The following is a 14,707-nucleotide window of genomic DNA, read 5'->3' as shown; positions in this document are numbered from 1 at the left end:
CCAGGATTTCTTATGCTCATCCTTTACATCAACATTCACTACCCTGGTGCCCCTCATTTCCTGTAATTGTCGTTCACTACCCATCTGTCATACTATTCTCTACTTCTGTCACCTTCTGTATGCAAATGGAATTGTGTAGTATCCAAGTTATATATCCAACTTATATCCAACTTAGAATACTTTTGCATATTGATAGGCATTGTGTTATAGTGATGTATTATATTCAGGAGAATTGACTTTTCTAAAAAATAGTCTGTTCTCCACAATTTTGAATCTTCTTTGATTTTTGCCAATGTTGATACTTTTCAGCACACAAGTCTTTTTCTAAAATTAATTAATTAATTTATTTATTAAAAATTTCCACCTCCTCCCTGCCTCCCTTTTCCCTCCCCCTCCCCACCTCCCCCTCCCTCTTTAATCCTAAGAGCAGTCAGGGTTCCCTGCCCCGTGGGAAGTCCAAGGTCCTCCCCCCTCCATCCAGGTCTATAAAGGTGAGCATCCAAACAAACCAGGCTCCCACACAGTCAGTCCATGCAGTAGAATCAAAACCCAGTGCCATTGTCCTTGGCTTCTCAGTCAGCATTCATTGCCAGCCACATTCAGAGTATCCAGTTTGATCACATGCTCCATCACTCCCAGTCCAGCTGGTGTTGATGAGCTCCCATTAGATCAGTCCCACCGTCTCAGTGGGTGGATGCACCCCTCGTGGTCCTGACTTCCTTACTCATGTTTTCCCTCCTTCTGCTCCTCATTTGGACCTTGGGAGCTAAGTCCAGTGCTCCAGTGTGGGTCTCTGTCTCTATCTTCATCCATCGCCAGATGAAGGCTCTATGGTGATATGCAAGATATTCATCTGTGTGGCTATGGGACAAGGCCAGTTCAGGCATTCTCTCCTCTGCTTCCCAAGGAACAATCTGGGGACCTCTCATTCGACCTGGGAACCACTCTAGCGTCAAGTCTCTTGCAAACCCTAAAATGGCTCCCTTAATTCAGATATTTACTTCCCTGCTCCCATATCCACCCTTCCTCCATCCCACCCATCCCATTCCCCCAAGGTCTCCTGAATCCTCCCCTTCTCCCTTCTCTCTACCCATCTCCCCTTATACCCAACCCCCTACACCTCCATGCACCCAAGTTTTGCCTGGCATTCTTGTCTACTTCCAATATCCAGGAGGATAACTATATGATTTTCTTTGCATTCACCTTCTTGTTTAGCTTCTCTAGGATCACGAATTTTAGGCTCAATGTCCTTTAATTATGGCTAGAATCTACTTATGAGTGAGTACATACCATATTTCTCTTTTTGGGTCTGGGTTACCTCACTCAGTAAAGCGTTTTCTATTTCCATCCATTTGCATGTAAAATTCAAGATGTCATTGTTTTTTAATCACTGAGTAAAACTCCAATGTGTATATGTTCCACACCTTCTTTAACCATTCTTCTATTGAGGGGCACCTAAGTTGATTCCAGGTTCTGGCTATTACAAATAGTGCAGCTATGAACATAGTTGAACAAATGTTTTTGGAGTATGATAGGGCATCTCTTGGGTATATTCCCAAGAGTGGAATTAGCACACAAGTCTTATGAACATTTGTTAGACCCTAGGTCATTGAAAGAAATCATTCTGTGCCTGCCTATTTCTGAGATGAACAAAGATGACACCAATAGGCATACTAATTGTGGACAGAGGAAAGTTCACAAGGCCACAAGCCTACTAAAAGAACGACAGACACCTAAGAAATGTTCACAGTGGGGGAAATAGTCTTTTCCATGGAAGAGGATGCTAATCAGCTAACCAATGCCACATGACCTCCTCTGAAAATATGAAGTATTTAGATATGAGTAACATTGTACAGACTGAGGATGTTGTATTTGTTTATTTAGGAATATCTATCTATCTATCTATCTATCTATCTATCTATTATCTATTTATCTATCTATCATCTATGTAGCAGCAATTAATGAAAAAGAGAAAGAGGACACAAATTTCAGAGAGAGCAAATGAGGTATATGGGAGGGCTTGGAGGGAGGAAAGAGAAGGATAAATAATGAATTGAATTATAATATCAACTTATACCAATGTTTGTCTGAAAAGGTATAACTGAGATATTCTATCAATGAGATATTGATTAAGGAAGGGGGTGGGGTGAGGTGGAGAGAAGGGGAGATGGGGAGAGAGAAGGGAAGGATTGGGGAGAGCTTGGGGGAATGGGGTGGTTGAGATGGAGGAAGGGTGGATATGGGAGCAGGGAAGAAGATATCTTAATTAAGGAAGCCATTTTAGTGTTGACAAAAGACTTGACTCTAGAGGGGTTCACAGGTGTCCAAGGAGATGTCCCCAGCTTGTTCCTTCGACAGCAGAGGAGAGGGTGCCTGAACTGGCCTTATTCCATAGCCACACTGAACCGTCATCTGGCGATGGATGGAGATAGAGACAGAAACCCATATTGGAGCACTGGACTGAGCTCCCAAGGCCCAAATGAAGAGCAGAAGGAGGGAGAACATGAGCAATGAAGTCAGGACCACGAGGGGTGCGTCCACCCACTGAAACGGTGGGACTGATCTAATGGGAGCTCACCAACGCCAGCTGGACTGGGACTGAATGAGCATGTGATCAAATCGGACTCTCTGAATGTGGCTGGCAATGAATGCTGACTGAGGAGCCAAGGATATTGGCATTAGGTTTTGTTTCTACTGCATGGACTGGCTTTGTGGGAGCCTAGTCTGTTTGGATGCTCACCTTTCTAGACCTGGATGGAGGTGGGAGGAACTTGGACTTCCCACAAGGCAGGGCACCCTGATTTCTCTTAGGCCTGGAGAGTGAGGGGGAGGGGGAGTGGGAGGAGTGGGAGGGAAATGGGAGGGGGGGAGGAGGTGGAAATTTTTAGTAAATAAAAGAAAAAAGAAAAAAAAGAAAGTATGCATGATTTGATGTCACAAAAGCCGAACAAATAATAATTAGATATGATTGGGTAACAGCTTTGGTAACTGGGCTTCTTAACAGCATTGTTATAGTCAATATAGTTCTTGTGTTCTCTGAGCCTTGGTTTCTCCTTCTGTAAAGAGGACAAATGGGCTACTTTTGTAAGTACGGTCTTAGAAACGTTTGGCCAATGCCTATGAATGTATTTCATAAACTGGGTGTTGTTACAAGGCAAAAGGTTGTCTCTCTAGACTTAGTCACCCAGATAGTTCTTACTCTTGTGCTTTGACACATTATCTATGTAATTTCTTATTTTTTAGCATTAATTAATTAATTCATTAATTTTACATCCTGAATCCCCTCCCTTCTCTCCCCCATCTCTCCCCAATCCTCCCCTCCGTCCCCTTTCCACCCCTCCTCTGTAATAACTCAGGAAAAGGTAGGCCCCTCTGGGTTTCAGCAAAGGATGGTATACCAAGCTGCCACAAAGTCAAGCACCTTCCACCCTTTGTATTCAGGTGGGGCAAGGCAATCCAGCATGAGGAACAGGTTCTCAAGAGCCAATCAGAGTGCCAGGTACAGCCCCTGTTCCCATTTCCAGGAATCACAATATAAACCAAACTACACAACTGTTACATACATGCAGAAGGACTCGGTTGCTCCCTTTTTGTTGGTTCAGTCTCTGTGAGTTCCTATGAGCTAAGCCAGTGGATTTTGCGAGTTTTCCTGTGACATTTCTGGCCCCATGTTTCTACAATCCCACCTCCCTTTCCTCGGCAGCCTTCATCCAGAGATGGATGACAACTGGGATAGTTACCAATCCAATTACAGGACATGGCCAGTTCAGGTTATGCTACTACTGCCAGGAGTCTTAGCTGGAACCAATCTTGTACACTTATAGAAGTTTTCCTCACATCCGGTTTCTATCTGACTCCTTAAAGACCTTCCCTTTCCAGTCACCTCTCTCAGCACTACCACCTCCACCCCCACCTGATCCCTTAAGTTTCCATCCCCACCTACCACAAGTCCAATCAGGAGATTTCCTCTATTTCCTCTTTCCAGGGAAATCCATGAGTCACCCCTTGGGCTCTCTTCATTACCTAGTCTCTCTGGGCCTGTCGCTTGCAGCATGGTTGTTCTTTACTTTACAGTTACTATTGAATTATGAATGAATACATACCATGTTTGTCTTTCTGGGTCTGGGTTACCTCACTATGGATGATTTTTTCTTGCTCCGCCCATTTGACTTCAGATTTCCTGGTATCACTGGTTTTAACAGCTAAGCAATACTCCATTGTGTAAATGTAGCACATTTTTCTTTTTTCTACACTTCAGTTGAGGGGCATCTATGTTGTTATCAGTTTCTGACTGTTACAAATGAAGCTATGAACATAGTTACGCAAATACCCTTGTAGTTTGATTGAGTGTCCTTTGGGTATATGCCCAAGAATGGTATAGCTGGGTCTTAAGGTGGATTGATTGCCAATTTTCTGAGAAATTACTATACTGATTTCCAAAGTGGCTGTACAAATATGCACTCCCTCCAGCAATGGAGTGTTCCTCTTGTTCCACATCCTCTCCAGCATAAGCTATCAGTTGTGGTTTTTGATCTTAGCCATTCTGACAGGTGTAAGATAGAATCTCAGAGTCATTTACATTTACTTTTCCTTGATGGTTAAGGATGATAAACCTTTCTTTAAGTGTTTCTCTGCCATTAGAAATTGTTCTAATAAGAATTCTCTGTTTAGGTCAGTACTCCACTTTTTAATTGAATTATTTGATTCTTGATGCCTATTTTCGTGAGTTCTTAATATGTTTTGGAGATCAGCCCTCTGTCAGATATGGGATTGGTAATATGGGTTTCCCATTCAGTAAGTAGGCTTATTGTGTTATTGACATTGTCCTTTGACTTACAGAAGCTTTTTCGTTTCATAAGGTCCTATTAATTGATTTTTGTGTCTGTGTTACTGAAATATTCTCTTGTGCAAATGTGTTCAAGGCTGCTCCCCACTTTCCTTCCTATTAGTTCAGTGTAACTGGATTTGTGTTGAGGCCTTTGATCCATCTGGACTCAAATTTTGTGTAGGGCAATAGATAAGAATCTATTTGCATTCTTCTACGTGCCGACGTCCAAATATGCCAACACCATTTGTTGAAGAAACTTTGCTTTCTCTATTGTATAGTTTTGGCTTCTTTGTTGAAAATCAAGTAACCATAGGTGGTTGAATTTGTGTCTGGGTCTTTGATTTGATTCCATTAATCAGTATGTCTGTCTTTATGCCAATACTATGCTGGTTTTTTTTAATTACTATAGTTCTGTAGAAGAGCTAGAGATCAGGGATGATGATACCTTTGGCAGTTCTTTTATTATACAGGATTGTTTTAGCTATCCTGGTGTTTTTGTTTTTCCAAATGAAGTTGAGTATTTTTGCTTTAAGATCTGTGAAGAATTATGTTGGAATGCTGATGGAGATTGTTTTAAATCGGTAGATTGTTTTTAGAAAGATGTCCAGTTTTACTATGTTAATTCTAGCAATCCATGATTAGGGGAGATATTTTCATCATCTGGTATCTTCTCCAATTTCTTTCCTCGAAGACTTGAACTTCTTGTCGTACAGGTCTTTCATTTGCTTGGTTAGAGTTATCCCAAAATATTTTATATTGTTTGTGGCTATTGTGAAGAATGTTGTTTCCATGATTTTTTCTCAGTTCCTTTATTATTTGTATGTAAGAGGGCTACTGATTTTTTGATTAATCTTGTATTCAGCTAATTCTCTAAATGTGTTTATCAGTTGTAGTAGTTTCCTGCTTGAGTTCTCTTATGTATACTGTCATTTCATCTGCAAATAGTGATACTTTGATTTTTTCTTTACCAGTTTGTATCCCCTTGATCTCCTTTTATTGTCTTACTGCTCTAACTATAACTAAGTACTACAATGACTAGAAAAAGCATGGAAGCCTTGTCTTGTTCCTGATTTTAATAGAATTCCTTTAAGTTTCTTCCCATTTAATTTGATGTTGACTGCCAGCTTGCTTTTATTATATTTAGGTATGTTCCTTGTATCCCTGTTCTATCCAAGCTTTTTATTGTGAAGATGTGTTGGATTTTGTCAAAGGCTTTTTCAGCATTTACTGAGATGATCATGTGCTTTTTCTTTCAGGTTGTTTATATGGTGTATTACATTGACAGATTTTTGTATGTTAAACAATCCCTGAATCTCTGTGATGAAACCCACTTGATCATGGTGGATTATCTTTTTGAGGTGTTTTTGGATTCAGTTTTCCAATGTTTTATTGAGTATTTTTTGCATTGATGTTCATGAAGAAAACTGCTCTGTAATTCTCTTTCTTTGTCGAGTCTTTGTGTGGTTTGGATATCAGGGTAACTGTGGCCTCATAAAAAGAATTTGGCATTGTTTCTTCTGTTTCTATTTTGTGAAATAATTTGAGGAGTATTGGTATTAGCTCTTCTTTGGAATTCTGGTAGAATTGTTCGCCGAACCTCCTGGTCCTGGGCTTTCTTGATTGGGAGACTTTTAACAACTGTTTCTATTTCCTTAGAGGTTATAAGTCTGTTTCAATTGTTTATCAGATCTTGGTTTAATTTTAGTAGGTGGTATCTATCAAGAAATTTGGCCATTTATTTTAGATTTTTCAATTTTGTGGAGGGTAGGGTTTTTAAGTATGACCAAATGATTGTCTGGATTTCCTCAGTGTCCATTGTTATGCCCCCCCTTTTCCTTTCTAATTTTGTTAATTTGTACATTCTTTCCTGCCCTTTAGTTAGTTTGGTTAATGACTTGTCTATCTTGTTGATGTTTATCAAAGAATTAACACTTCGTTTCACTAATTCTTTGTATTGTTCTCGTTGTTTCTGTTTCATTGATTTCAGCCCTCAGTTTGACTATTTCCTGTCATCTACTCTTCTTGGGTGTGTTTGCTTCTTTTTGTTCTGAGGCTTAACTCTGCTAAGTTAGTAGTATGAAATTTGTTCATTTTTTTGTTTTGTTTTGTTTTTCGAGACAGGGTTTCCGTGTAGCTTTGGAGCCTATCCTGGAACTAGCTCTTGTAGACTAGTCTGGCCTCGAACTCATGGAGATGCCTCTACCTCCCGAGTGCTGGGATTAAAGACATGCACCACCACTGCCCAGCGAAATTTCTCCAATCTTTTTTAAATGAAGTCACTTAGTGCTAGGAACTTTCCTCTTAGCACTGCTTTCTTGTCCCATAACTTTAGGTATATTGTGCATTTATTTTTGTTGAATAATAGGAAGCCTTTAATTTCTTTCTTTATTTTTCCTTGGCCCAGTGATAATTCAATTGAGAGTTATTCAATTTGCAAGGGGTTTTTTCTTAAAGACATTTTGTATTTTGTGTTGTTGTTGAATTCCAACTTTAATCTATGGTGACCTGATAAGATACAGGGGGTTCTTTCAACTGTTTTGTATCTCTTAAGACTTGCTTTGTGACCAAGCATGTGGTCAGTTTTGGAGAAGGTTCCATGCAGTGCTGAGAAGAAGGCATATTCTTTTGTGTTTGGGTGGAATGATCTGTAGATGTGTTAAGACTATTTGAGTCATAACATCTGTTTGCTCCTTTATTTCCCGGTTTAGTTTCTGTCTGGATGATCTGTTTATTGGTGAGAGTGGAGTATTGAAATCTCTGACAATTAATGTGTAGGATTCAATATGTGAATTTTTAGCTTCAGTAATGTTTCCTTTACAAATGTGGGTGCCCTAATGTTTGTGGCATAGTTGTTCAGAATTGGGAAATTACCTAGGTGGACTTTTTCTTTGATGAGTATGAAATGTCCTTCTCCATCTGTTTTGATTAATTCTAGTTTGAAGATTATTTATCCATATTGGGATGGATATACTAGCTTGCTTCTTTGGTCTGTTAGATTGGTAAATCTTTTCCCAGCCCTTTACTCTTAGGTAATGTCTGTCTTTGAGGTTGAGGTTTGTTTCTTATATGCAGAAGAAGGATGGATCCTATGTTTGTATCCATTCTGTTAGACTGTATCTTTTTATTGGTGAATTGAGTTCACTGATATTGAGAGATATTAATTACCAGGGATTGTTAGTTCCTGTTATTTTTTGGTTGTTGGTGGTGATGATGGTGTGTGTGTTTCACTCTGGTGTGGGATTATATTTTGACTGGTTTTGTGGATGCAGCTAATTTCCGGGCGTGGTTGTAGTTTTCTTCTAATATCTTCTCTAGGCCTGAGTTTGTGGATAGATATTGATTAAATCCCTTTAAGAGATTTTGTTTTGAAATATCTTATTTTCTCCATCTATGGCGACCGAAAGTTTTTCTGGGTATAGTAGTCTGGACTGGAATTCCTGGTCCCTTAGTGTCTGTAAGAGGTCTGTCCAGGCTCTTCTGACTTTTAGAGTCTCCAATGAGAAGTCAGATGTGATTCTGATAGGTCTTCATATGTTACTTGGCTTTTATCCTTTGAAGCTTTTAATATTTTTCTTTATTCTGTATATTAGTGTTTTGATTATTATATGGCAAGGAAACTTTTTGTTCTGACCCAGTATATTTGCTGTTCTATAAATTTCTTTTTTTTTCTTTGTATTTTTTTTTATTAAATTATAAAAAGTTCTATAAATTTCTTATACTTTTGTGGTTATATCCTTCTTTCGCTTGGGAAAATTTTCTTCTATAATTTTGTTGAATATATTTTCTGGGCATTGGAGTTGGAATTATTCTTCTATTCCCTATTATTTTTAGGTTTGGTCTTTTAATAGGGTCCCATATTTCCTAGATTTTTTTTGTTAGAATTTTTAGAATTAATGATTTCTTTGACTTCTGAATCTATTTCCTCTATCATGCTTGAGATTCTCTCTTCTGTCTCTTGCATTCTGATGCTTGCTTCTGTAGTTCTTGTTCACTTACCCAGGTTTTCCAATTCCAAAATTCCCTAAGTTTCTGTAATATTTTTGCTTCTGTTTCTATTTTTAGGTCTTGAACAGTTTTGTTTCTGTCAGCTGCTTGTTTTTTTCTTGATTTTCTTGTCATTCTTTAAGAGATTTATTGATTTCCTCCATTTTTTTGGGTTGTCTTTTATTCCTTTTAAGAGATTTTGTTCATTTTTTTTAAAGAACCTCTACCATCTTCATAAAGTTATTTTAAGATTGTTTTCTTGTATTTCAGCTGTGTTGGAATGTTTAGATGGGTTCTGGTGATGCCATACTAACCTTTCTGCTATTGAATGTGTTTGTACACTGGCGTTTAGGCATCTGGATTTGGGGTGATTATAGATCTACTTGTTGCTTCCTGTGTTTGTCTTTCTTGGATAGGTGTTTTGTTCTTTTGTTTCTGTTTCTTTTCTGGTCGTCTTGCCTTAGTGTTCTATGGGTTCTGGTGATTGATGAGTCTTCACATTCAGTAGGGTGTCTCCATTCAAGTTTTGGGGGCCTCAGTTTCCTTGTTCCGGCTTGACCTCTGTTAGAGCTGCTGAGTCTATTTTTGGCTGGTGTGGACTCCTTGTAAAGCCTATGGTATCTGTTCTTTCAACTGGTGTGTACTATGTTTCTTGGCCTATAGTGTCTGCTAGGGTTCTATTCTGGCTTGTGCGGCCTGGACCCACTTTGGCTAGTGTGGTCTGTGCCTCAGTGGCAGAAGCCTGCTGGGATTGGTGGTTCAACAGCAGCAGAACCAGGGATGAACTAGGATGGCATTGACCTAAAGAAGAGTAGTAGTGGACAGAATCTGGGGCAGGGTACAGTTCTGCTGCTGGGGGGGATCACTCACCAGTTCTGGCTGGTGTGTTCTGTGCCTCCATGGGAATGGCAGTAGAATCCCAAAGGCAGCAGGGCCAGGGACCAGCTGGGATGGTGATTTGGGATAACCATGGGCTGGGAAAGAGTTGAGGTGGCACAATAGAGGGATGAAGTTAAAGTTCGTCTGCTAGGTGGGTCACTCATCCATTCTGGTGGGTGTTGCCTGGGCCTGCTTGGCAGAAGTCTTCTATGTAATTTCTAATAACAATGATCAGCTTGAAAAGGATGTAGATTTTATTTGATTTGGAAGTTTTAATGACATAATAGCTCCTTTTCCACTGTACAAATCTGTATTTGTACAAAACTCTTGGGGAGTGACATAAAAGAGCCCATCTGACAAGATAATTAAGGTTAGCTCTGTCAGCATAAAAAATTCCAGCTCACTGGGTTGTTCACAATTGAATACCGAGTCTTGGCTTCCTCCATGGCATCACAGGGCCAGTATCTGTCTCTGCAAGTAAAAGTCAATGACAACTTGCCTGCAAGGGGAAGATCCAATTGCAACTTAAGAATGAAGATCAATACAATCACTGCAAGTAAACTTGTCTGACCTCATCCCCTGTAAGAAGAAAAAGAATCAATAGGGCATGAAGAGTTGTCAGCATTTTCAGTTTTGGCAGGTGATAAAGGGGGAAACAGTTTATGCTGTCTTCATCCATCACTGGGTATCAGGAAGATCATTGAGATTAGAGCTAAAGAGGTAGCTCTTTATCTAATTCTTCTGTTGGACATCCAAGCACCAATTCAGCTCAGCTTGATTCAATCCAATTCAGCAAGAGTTTGTTAAGTACCAATATTGTATACGTTCATGCCAGCTGTAAGAAAAACCCATCTGGTGTTCCTTTGACTTATTTAATATCATACTCTGCTGGGAACAAGAATGCACAGTTGAGTAGATACGTGAACACAGAAAATCTGTTGTGATGATACCAAAGATTCATTTCCATGAAAGTCCTATGTATGGACTTACTGTGGAGAGAAACAACTACAGGATTCTAGAAGAAGAAGGTAATTTTTGAGCTTGGAAATTTTACAGGACAAATTGTCATTTACACCTGAGTGTAAAAAAGGGTTTGATTTAACTCAGCTTAACCATCACTTATGGAGACATACTATGGGATAGATGGAGAATGGTCACTGGCTTTAAGGAGGTGAGTGAAGCTTTCTTCACTCACCCTGGCAAGTTCACAGGTGTTTGCTACATGGAAGAGGCAAAGGCCCGAAGGAGATTCTACCCTAGAAAAGAAAAGTGAGTATGTCAGGAGAGATCTCCTTTGCAACAACATTCAAATTAATCGACTTTAAAAGATCTGCTTTTTTCGGTCATCTTTGTTATGTTTTGCCTTCATAAAGGCAGTGAAATATTTAGAAAGATGCCATGGAGCTGGAAATAAATAACGACTTGCGTAAAGACATGGTGTCAATCCCCCGGATGTGATATTTGTTCCTCAGAGAACTCCAGTCCAACTGGAAGGACAGATGTTATTGCTCCTGTGATTGTTATTTTCATTGTCATTCTATTTTGGACTGATACTATTTTGAGATTTTAATTGGCATGATTTCCTTACTTTCAAATTATAATGAAGAAGACATAATTCCTTTTGTGACAAACTAGAAACAAAGGTTGCCGACAGGGCTAACTACAGAGAAACCAACTTAATCTCCTGTTGTAGAAGTTTCCTGTTGCCAGATTTTGTGAGCAATGGGATATAACCAAAACAGAGGTTGCAACTTTCAGGGACGCAAACATGAGAGAGATTGACTCAAGCCAGGTTCCTGGGAGTTGGATTTGGCACTGTTTAAGTGTTTTTGACATTGGTGAGGAGTGACCCACCAAATAATAGTCTTTGGCCCATCACTCATCAGTCTTGTAGGCTGGTGGGTGGTTCTCTGTGCCTCTGTGACTATCTACCATTCTCAGTATGCCCACACATTGCGAGAGCAGTGGATTGAGATGAACAGTTTACTTATAAAGCCCTAGCAACTGGAACTAGAATCTTACAAATTCCTATTGAGCACATGTCTCAGCCTCCCATAATGGTGCCTACAATTTGATTTGTGAAGCTCACAGATGTTCAAAGATGACAGTTTTGTCCCTCATTGATCTCTGAGCAGTTATTTCTTCTCATGACAAGAAATAAACAAGATGGTGACAGGCTTCTCAAGTTCTTGTACCAATTTTAACCTGATACTTCCCCCCTACAGCTGGAGACAGGGTTATTTCTGATGAAATCTTTGCTGTAAATATACCAATCAATTTTCCTTACAAATGATTTCTAATATGTAATTATGAAATCAAGCTCTCCCATAAGCAAGCTGGCTCTTGACATAGAGTGATAGGGTGCACAGTAATATTTTAAATAAAGTATGATTACACCACTATTTATTTTGAGGTCTAATCTTCAGGGTCGGGAGCTTATACATTGATGGCAGTTTAGAGATTAACAGCAAGCTAAATGTGAAAGTCTGTGAACCAATGCTTTGATATAAGCAAATGCATGAAAATAGCCTCCTGCTACTGTTTGCAAAGTCTGGCAGGGCTGCAGGGCTTTCTGCAAAGCAGAGGGTGCGAAATGGACTAGATTCATCAAATTCTAGCAGTGAACTGCTAAAAAAATAATGTTTTTGTCTACAAATGGAAACTGCTAGCAGCTTTCCCTGTCCACTGCAATCCTCTTTCCATCTGCTTGGGTTTTTATAATCGTGTCGTCTTTGGAAAATTACAACACTGAGCATATTCTCCCAGAGGTCTGTTATCTAGCTGAATATTCTGGGCTATGAAATCGTGACAACAGTTGAAGAGTTTCTCTGCAGAAGTGTTACAACCACTGCATTCTAACAAGCCGTTCTGGTGTTGCAAGGCCCTGGCAGGAGGGAAGCATCAGATTGCGTCTGATCACAATTCGAAAAAACTCTCACGTACACTGGAATAGCCACGATATATCAATCAGAGCGCTTTGGTTAACAGCTGCTTCTTTCTTCCCATTTCCTTCATCTTTCCTTTTATTTTAGTCCCATAAACCCATTTCTATACTAAAAATTTTCATCTAAGATATTACCAACTATGTTCAAGGTCAGGAGGGATCAGGAAGTCTCCTCTAGTCTATGACCTGTTTCAAGAAAAGCACAATTCCTTTCTGTTTCCAGACTCTTCTCAGGAAGGACTCTGCTCAGAGTGAGTAAACATTACTGTGGCGAAATAAATGAAAGGTGATGTATTCTTTATATGAATCTGCATATTTATAAAGCACCATGTGCTTTATACCATAACTTTGTTGATGCCATCTTCACAGTGTTTGAGGAGGGGACAAAAGATGTTATTGATTTAATGTGCTAATTTAAGAAGGGGCTAACTTTAGATAACAAGGCAGGGGATTGATTAGGTAAGTTGTGGGACAATGAGACAGGTATAATAGAGGCTGGGGGAACCATCAGACAGCAAAATAGATTCTATTAGGAGAGAAGAAAGAAGTTTGGGAGGGAAAGGTTTTAGACTACCAGTTTGCAGAATGCTTTAGCAAAACTGATGATATGTCTTTGGGCTTAAGATTGGCAGACAGAAGGGCCTCGTGTTTTCGAGAAATGTCTACCATTCTCAGACTTAGCTGGTAGTTGTTGATGGTGTTAATGTGGTGATGAATTTGAGAAAAGAAAGCTAAGGTCTTAGTTTCACTCTACGCGGTGGGATGTCTAAGGGCAATATTCTTGTGGCCATCACACCTTAATGTAAAGTCAGGAAATGGACATCAGGAAAGATTAAGAGCTATTCTCTGTGTTAAACCCACTGCTTAGCAAGTGTGGAAATGTTAGATAGTTGATCTTTAACTCATGGGATGTCTTTGCAGATACACTCTGGCTTTACTTGCACTTCTGAGCTCCCTTTTCCCTCCCTGGGCTGCATGTAACTTGGGGTGTTTGATGGAGGAAGTAGAAGCAGCAAAGTTAGGGTGGCCAAACTCTTGACAGGATCAAAGACAAGAGACATAGGTATGGTATCTTTCACTCATGACAGACAGGAGGATATGAAGCTGGGAAGAAAGTTGAGAACTAAAACATACAGAAAACTCACACACACTCCTGAAGTAGAGATTTCTTTGCTGTTTTCTTAGGCTTTGTTTCTAGAACCCTGGCATTGTTTGGCAGAGTCATGAAGTTATAAATGTTTGTCTTTGTTTGAACAAATATTAGCTTTAGTTTGGAGGTGACCCCCCAGAGACAATCTCATATACCTTAGAAAACAAAGGGAATGGGCTTTGGATTATTGTTAAAGTCATCCTGTGGAGGATGTTGAGACTTAGAAGTCTCAAGGTTCCTTACCAAGCACCTGTCCCCTGTCTTCCCTAGAACTATCTTTTGGGCTGAATGCTTCAGTCTACAATACAAGAGACCATGGGAGACATTGATGTTGAATTTTTCTAGTGTATTTTGACAAAAGAAGGTTGTTCTCTGCATTCTCTAAGTTAAATACCTAAGTGGAGTGTAGGTTAAAGTCAAATTCTTAGATAGTCAAGGATAGGGAGAACATTGAGTCATTTCACGAAGAACAATGCCTGAATCCTGTATGAGAACACTCACATTTGGAACCATCATAAGATATATCAGCTACCACATAGTAGGCACTAGAGAATCAGGAGAAAATGGACATATATAGTAACTATCTTTAGTCTACCAATTTGTATAATCAATAGTTGCTGAACACCATGTCTAGGGCAGGCATTTTGGCTGTGTTTAAAAGATTATAGGATAAAACATTATGCAGTGAACTGCCTGATAGGTTAGACAATCAGTAAGTGTATAAACATAATAAATATTAGATGCTTGGAAATATTTTAAAGAAAATTACCTTGGATCATGGGAGATTGTTAAAGTCCTGCGATAATGAATTAAATATGATACAGTGAAAATTGCATAGAAATGCCAAAAGATACCTAGTTAAAAACATGAGGACCAAAGAGCTGTCGAGAGGAGGGGGGCAGTGACAAAGGTCCAAAGCCTC

Source organism: Myodes glareolus, chromosome 8 (genome assembly GCF_982192425.1).
Source record: "Myodes glareolus chromosome 8, mMyoGla1.1, whole genome shotgun sequence".
Taxonomy (NCBI): Eukaryota; Metazoa; Chordata; class Mammalia; order Rodentia; family Cricetidae; genus Myodes; species Myodes glareolus.
Note: the sequence above shows the minus strand (reverse complement) of the source record.